Source organism: Populus alba, chromosome 11, assembly GCF_005239225.2.
Source record: "Populus alba chromosome 11, ASM523922v2, whole genome shotgun sequence".
Classification (NCBI taxonomy): Eukaryota; Viridiplantae; Streptophyta; class Magnoliopsida; order Malpighiales; family Salicaceae; genus Populus; species Populus alba.
Genome location: NC_133294.1, coordinates 6,311,098 through 6,319,867, shown reverse-complemented (window position 1 = coordinate 6,319,867; position 8,770 = coordinate 6,311,098).

Here is an 8,770-nt window from a genome sequence, read left to right as displayed (position 1 = left end):
GTTTCCTACAGGTTTTCTTAAGTTGTAAAGTTTGATCTTTAATATATTCTTACGTTTGATCCCCTAAAAAAAAAAAAAAAAGGTATTGGCGAACAAAGTCACCATCTTTGTTTCTATCAAAGGAGGCTAGATATGTGTGGCTCATCCCGTCATCTTTGTGCATATACCCTTATAAACTATCGGTTTCCCTTCTTTAGTATCATCAAGTTGGTTTTGTTAGGGAGAATTTTGGTTAAATTTGTATAGCTTTAGGAAGGAGTCGGCCAAGTTTTTTCATTTCTTGAACCTGGTAATGTCTAGTCTTATTTTCCAACTTAGGGCAAACCCTATAAGACTATCCTGGAAGAAATAGATCAGTATTTTATCATAATGAATCACTTCATCTATCTTGTTGTAGTATGATCGAAGATTGGTGTTCGAGCATTCTAGTCTAGTATACTTGATGAAGTCCAATACTCTAAAATCCTTTGGCAATAGACATTTTAGCTACTTGTACAGGGTCAGATAAATCATTCCCCTTAATTACTCTCAATCTCTCTTATATATCAAACAATTTATCATGGTTCGTATGACCAATAGATCTATCATAATAAGGTCCTTTAACTATTAGATTCATAGCGACTGAAGCTGACTAAATAAGGGAAAGGGGACAACTTGTTGTATAATTGTTGAATTTGCCCTCAAGTTCTAAGCTATATGAGGGACGTAAGCTATTGGTGCTTCTATAGGAGGTTGTGCAAACATCATTTTCTTATTCTTGGATCTTAAAAGTTGTTTGAGTAGATTAGTCATTCGAGCAACTATATTCTTCACGGACTCTAACTCATTTTGATAATGTGATTTCATATGAGCTCTCTCCTCATTCTCCTTTTTTTTTCTTGGTCGAGTAAAGTAGACTTTAGATGGGGGACCTATTTGTTCACAATTTGTAATGTATGTGACAATTTATGTCAATGTATATTGGATATGGATATGCCCTTTTGAACTGATTCATAACTTTCATAATTCCTTAGACAAGATTTTTTGTGTCAAACTGATTACTATAAAGGAGCGTTGGTTAAGTTCTTATCATAGTTGAATCCCAAAACATATTACAAATAAAGATGGGTTGTGACCCTCTCATATATAAAAGAGTTTGTACATTGTTTGAAAATTTTCAAAATTCAAAAGCCTTATACATCACTTCTCATAAAAAGCATCTCCTTTATTGGCTATGATTCTAATAAAGGAATTGATGGCACTCAAGTGTTCTCGGTACTTCACAACATTGTTTCTAATCTAGGTGGGCTGTTGTTGTAACCTTTCAACATTACACACTACTTGCTTAATCTGTTTTGTCATTTGTCTTATCTTGTGTTTTTTTACTTACAAGAACTGTAGTGATCTTAATTACATCTTTAGGATAATATTACATGCATTTGTGTAGTGTCATATAATACCCAATCATGAGTATATAATTGCTATGAAATCAACCCTTAGTGATCCCTTTAAAGCCATTCAAGGGAAACCATAACTTATACGAACCTAGATAACCAACATGTATAACAGAGTTAACCCTTAGAGATTTTCCAAAGACACCCTAAAACTAGTAAAAATTACAATAATAACCATTATATAGAATTTCACCATTGACACCACTAATAAAACTACCATTTAGGTTACTCCAATCATGATAACCCTTATGATTGAGTCATAAGATTTAATAAAATAGAGAACTATACTTTTGACAATTATCATGACCCTAGGATTTTTAATAGGTGGATGCATGACATGGATCACTTTTTTGAATGATCCAACTTGTCTGGAAATAGAAGAGTTAGATTTTCTAAGATGAAGCTCATTAGTACTCCCTAATTTGACTGAGAAAAAATTTAAGATTATTTAGAGAGGAAAGGTAAACCTTCTATTAATGAGTATATAGCATACTTTAATGAGTATAGGATGAGATGTTTCATAAAAAAGAATGAGGCCATGACTTATAAGAGGTTATGTAAGGATTTAAATGATAATTTTACAATAAAAGTTGTTTTTTAAGGTGTTTCTACCATTGACTAAGCTGATTCCTTACTACAAGACTATAAATTGGATTTAAAAAATCTATGAAAAAAATGTTAGGACCTTTGTATTACCTTTGTTAGGTTTTAATGTAGGAATAATACTCCTTTGTTAAGTATTATATCCCATAAACCTAGCCCTAGTAGTCCTAACTTTAGGTAAGGACAAACAAGTCATCAATGAAGTGTCAAAAATGAGTTCAAGGGTTTTATATGCTAAATATTAAGGTTTTTGTTATATTTCAACCAACTATACCATGAAACCCCTAGTCATAAAAAACATAATGATATAGAAGAAGAAGAAGAAGAAGAATATTGTGATCAAGTGTATGAACCTATTCCTGAGAATTTTAATGACCTAGATGAAAAGCATATGAAAGAAAAGGGAATTAACATATTAAGTTCAAATCAGATTGAGAAAAAAGTTAAGGGACGATATAATATGTCCACTTTAGTTGTAAAGAAAGTTTTAGGAAATGTTTTGGTAAAATTGTTTGAAAAGGCAAGTGTGGTGTTGAAAAAGTTTCAAGATATTTATCCTCATGAACACCCTAATTCTTTTTCTCCCATGTTTGACATCTAACATGTAATAAATCTTGAGTAACATATTAATATCCCTAATCCTTTACCTTTTATACATGATGAGCAAGATGGCGATAATCCTAATTGACTAGGTTGTTTCCAATCCATATCCAATCATGTTTCGAATAGTATTTGTTTCATTCTATACCCTTAGTCATATAATGATTATGTTTACAAACCTAGGAAACCTATAAGTCTTTTTCATATAACCCCCCCATACTAAGATGTATAATTCGGATGAGTTTTAGTGTCTAGAGCTTATAATTTGCATTTGAGATCATAAAATTAATTCAAGTAAGTAACGAACAATACAAACTTTAAACTATTTTAACTAATTATCATTGTGCATTTAATGTTAGAGATTATTTTATAATATAGATTAGACTTGAACTATGTCCTTTTAAAACCAATAAAAAAGTGTAAATGAGTAATACTAAACCATTTTAAGTGTTACAAATGATTTATTCAAATATTTATGCCATTAACATTCACTAAACTTTGGCATTAGCTCTACTTTTAATATAAAAGACCTTGTTATATATAATATATAGCAACCTACCCATGATTATCCTTTTAAAACCCCACCTTATTATCCTTATCATTGACATAAAAGTAACATATTGATATTATTGAGGATGCACAAGTTGTTTTTACCAGGGATGATAAGATTCAACGAATCCTAGTTTGTGAGTAAAATGACTTGATTCAAACTGTACTTGAACTATTAGAGAGATATTATAGTAGCTTGATCCGAATATTTAGAAGTATTATCAGAGCAGTCTTGAACTACACTCTACAAGGTTGAATTTTTCCAATCTCAAAAGAATTGTTGGGGACACTAAACTTACAATATAGATAACGTATAATTTCCTCCTCTTTTTCATATGTTTTTGGCTTCTTCTTCCTAGATTCTTCTTTCTCTTATCATTTTCTCTTCAAATGTTTCTTATGTTGTATTATGCTTTTTATTGAATATTTATATTTACCTTTTAAGGTGAATCTAAAGAGTTCTCAAACCTAGAAATTCATCTTAGAGAAGATAAAAAACTAGTTGCATTCTTAGAAAGGAAAAGGTTTTTCTATGAATAGTAGAATGTGCTCTCTTAAAAGTGTTTTGTTAAGCCTTCTATTGTATGATCTACACTTATTCAAGATGCCAAAAGTTGAAGCCAATCATGTCATTCCCATGCAAAAAATATCTCTTTGGTGTGTTGAGTCTAATGAATGAAAAATTTGCAAGGTAGATGACATAAGACAAAAGAGAATTCAAGAAATAATAGAAGGAAAATGCAGAAAAAAGAGAAACAAAGAGTTGGGAAGATGAAGAAAAGAAGCTGGGGAATAAAAAGAAGAGAAGAAGAGAGAATGTAGAGGGGGGAAGATTTCAACTCTGTAACTTTTCTTTAATTCATCAATATTATGACCTAAAAAGTTACATGAGCACATAATAATAGCAAACCCTACACAACCAATAATTAGGCCAAAGGTTTACTTGAAAATAAATTGAAGTAAAAAAATAAAATAATGTCAAGCATAATAATAAAACCTAAATAAAAATTGAAATAAATTAGACACACTAACAAATGCTTAAGCCTAATCGTCTAACCAAAGAGCAAAGAGTTAGGCTACCCAATGATACAATCTAAGAAAGGGTTGAACAAGTAAATTTGGATTCCAACGTAAGTTCGACTGTTGAATCAATATAAAATTATACCAGGATTTTATAGAAATAATTGTCTACATTAAGTTAAAATTCCAGGTCAATCAGAGTTATAAAAGGTATCGTGATACAAGTCAGTAGATATAATACAAGTTTTTTTTATTTGTTGTCATTTGACTTGTGAACTTTCTATTTGGAGAGATTATTTTCCTAATAATACAATGATATTTCACCATTGGTACCATCAAGTGAACAATTATATGATATGGTCATGCAACAAGAGGGCATTGTGTTTGGTTTATAATTTGATAAGCAAAAGTTTTCTAGTTTTGGTGTGACTTATAATTGGATAAAGTGAAGTATTTTTTAGTAGCTTCCTTAATCTGGAAGACTAATATCCTTCACCATAATCTATATGTTAAGCATTTTAAAAAAAAAAGTGTTTGAAAATATTTTTAACATGGTGATGGACATGAAAGGAAAGATAAAGGACAATATAAATGCGAGAATGAATATACCTTTGTTTTGTCATCGTAAAAATATAGAGTTGGTTTATGATGGGCTATGGGTCGCAAAAGCCTAAACCATTTTTACTTTAGACAAGATTATGTAGTTATTTATCTATAAATGGCTTAAAAGTTTGTATTCTCATGATGGATATGCTATGAACATATCTAGATTGGTAAATTTAGAGGATGACATATTGTATGGAATAAAGAGTCATGATTTTCATGTGTTTATAAAAACACTCATTCCACTTGCTCATATGGATTTATTGTCAAAAGAGATACAGATGCACTCATAAAGATTAGTCATTTTTTTAGAAATATATGCTCTAACAAGTTACATACCCGGCATATAGAGAAGCTTGAAATGAATATCATCTAGACAATCTGCAAACTTGAGATGATATTATTTTCATCCTTCTTCGACTCAATAAAGCATCTACTCATACATTTATTGTTTGAGGAAAAATTTAGAGGTTTTACCCAATATAGATGGTTGTATCCATTTAACATGTTAGAGATTACATATGCATCCTAAGTAAATTTATGTTTTAAACCTAAAACATTCAATTTTTACTATCCTAAAATTCATACCTGACTAAACCTCAAATTTTTTAATTACAAGATGAATAATTTTTCATGTGGTTTAAAACACGTGTAAGCAATACTTAATAATTCTTAACTCTCATAATATTTAATTTTATTATATATTTATCTTTAACTATCAATGGTTGTAATTATGTATCAAGTTTATAAAATGGGAGGCAATGCTAATAGTAGTTTGAATTTACTATGTTTAGGTCTTAAAAGAAATGTAAAGTGTTATAACGGGTATTTCATCAATAAATATATCTTTCATACTGAAGAGTATGGTTAGGATTGAAAAACCTATAGTAATGGAGTTTGTGTTAAAGGATCAACTTCTAATAAGTTTGAAGTTGATTATTATGGAAAATTAGAAGAGGTGATTGAATTGCAATATCATAGCAAGTAGAATAAAGTCTTTTTATTAAAATACTATTGGTATGATATCACCGATAGGGGAACCATAATAGATCCCTACCATGATTTGGTCAAAATTAATATAAAAGATAGACTCCACAACATCGACGATATCTTTGTTTTCATCAAGAAATATCAAAAAGTTTATTACACACACTCCTTCCTTTAGAAAGGATCGTTCTAGAGTTGATTGGTTATTTATTGTGAAAACCAAACCTAGGGGTCACATCCAAGTTGTCTAGGATGATAATGATGAATTTACCGTGGGAGATGATGTCTTTCAACTTGAGTTAGTTGATCTATACTAAGTTGCTCTGTCTACTACCTTAAAAGAAAATTCAAATTTTTATGTTGATGAGAATACTTTTATTGATGTTGATGTTGAGGAGTTAAAAGATATATTAAGAATCAATAGACATACAGAAGTCAATGAAGATGATGAGATTGATGAGCTTCAATTCAATAAAGAAGATGATGATGGGCATGATGATGATGAAATTAAAGAAGAAAATGTGATGATTTTTATTAAAAAGATTTCAAACTTATTTTATATATGAAACATCAATGTGTAGTGAAATTGATATTAATGTAATTTTTTTATATGTTGTTACTTTATAATGAATTATTGTTAACACAATTGAAACATTTATTGTTGTGATTTTATTGTTTTGTTTTTAAATATAATTGGTATTACTGTATTGTGATTTTATTGTATTTATAGGTTAGATAGATAGGGAATAAAAAAAATATTAGGGAAAAGAAATAGTTTTATACCAACAAAAATACCAATGAATTACCAAGTGATTTAGTCTCTTAGAATGTTTGAAGAAAATTCCAGGACTTTCCCACTGTTTTATACCAATAGAAATACCAATGGCATGTGAAATTCCAAAGGAATTACCGACAAATATAGTTCCACATAAATTTCCATAAAGATAGAAAAAAGTTACAGGACTTTGCTACTAAACATTCAAATCATCAATGAAATTACTAATAGAATGAAATTTTGGGGATTCTCAAAATATCATAGTGTTAATTATTGATAAAATGATTAACAGACTGTAAAAATTATTAAATATTCAACGTACAGTCAATGATAAATGACATGTTACTTTTACCAAAGAAAATACCGTTAATAATTTCATAAGAGAATAAGTCCCCTAATTTTATAACCCTCCTTCTCCCTTCTCCCTTCTCCCTCCATCCTCCTCTCTTCCTCTTCTCTAATAGCTGCTCATAAGACCACACTAGTAAACCACCGAGACAAAAGCCATTGTCATCTTCCTCCAGATGACGACTCCATCCAACAATAACAGCTCTGGCCAAAGAACATCGGCAACGTCATCTTCTCCTCCAGCGACGATAGCAGCTCCGACCAAAATAATAATAATTGATTGATGTAAGCCTTCCAATCACTCTCATCATACAGGGTTGTGAATTGTGTTTGGGACTAAACCCTGTTAAAAAAGTTAAGAGAAATAAACAATTCGTTACACGGTTCATATATCATTGGCTAGGAAATCTGGCATTGTTCCCCACCACCATAGAAGCCATTATGTGTAAGATTGTGATGCGTATTGCTTTAACTACATGCCTTCATTTTGATTCGTCAAAATTCCAATAAATCCTTATTCGTAGTTCTTTTTATATATTTGCAAATGTGTGTGTGTGTGTGTATATAAACAATCCGTACTTCCAAATGTATAGGTCCCAAAATTTAATAGTCTTTGAAATGCCAATTTGTTACTATTAATTCATGTGTTAGTATATGGAATCATCAATTGTCTTTATCCCCTTCTAACAGAACACACTTGTTCATTTCCTGTGACCCTCCATTATTGCTAACTTGAAAGCCCTTATCTCAAGTTGAAGAAGACATATCAACAAAGCATAAGATCATAGTTTGATTTGTTTTTATTTTCTTATTCATATTGTTTGCTTCCTTTATCACCTTTTATATAAACACAAATAAAAATTAACTTGTTCGCATGAGTTATTGATGCACATTTGCAAGTTTTAAATTTTTAAGTGGGCTCCTGTAAAGGATAAGTGCTGCCAATTTTTTTTTTAAAAAAAAATATATATAGTTATAACTTTTTTTTATTAAATTTATTTAGATGAGGAAGAGAAGGTTAGTAGAGACAGAGATGGACAGGGGTGCTACTAGTTCTTCTAGCAGCTAGTGTTTTTTATGAGCATGAGCAGATAGTGTCGTTAGGTGTCGACCATGACAATGCGTCTCAGGCATCCTGAGTCACAGAGCGTGTATTTCTTTTGAGCTAGATGTTTACACTAGGAATTATTGTTCAGTGGAAGCCTAAACACAACATGTAAGTTTGTTTTTCTTTTATGCACGATAAAAAAAAAAAAAAACAACAATGGATAAAGTTTGAATAATTAATTTTAATAAACGATTTGAAATGCAAGTATACAAATGATGAGATTCCTCACATGATAACACCAGCGTTGAAATCATCAATGAAAGTGTCTTTGTTTTAATAAAGTTGGGTTTTCAAAAATCTTAAATGGAAGCTTATAATTGATGTTTGGTTTAGAAAATTCAAGGTTAGTATATACATAAACAATTATTTTTTAAATATTTAATTTAATTAATTTTTTAAATTTTAATAAAAAATTATTTTATAAAATTGACGTGTAAGGATAAATTTTATTAGGAAAGGCTAACAACAGCGGGGCTAGGAGAGTGTTGAAGAATCACATAATCATTAGGCAAGATTGAATTTAAATTATGATATTTTTTTTATAAAAAAATATTAAAACTTCATTTTTTATTATCTTATTTCATTTTTTTTTTAACCAGTTTGCATGATTTCTAGTAAGAAGCCTAGGAAAAAAAGAAAGAGCAAAACATTATGCAAAAACATAAAGGTCTTCAAAGTTAGGAAGACGTGGTTGGGTGAAGGGATTTCAAACCTGTGCAATTCACAGAGGGTATTTGGGATGCT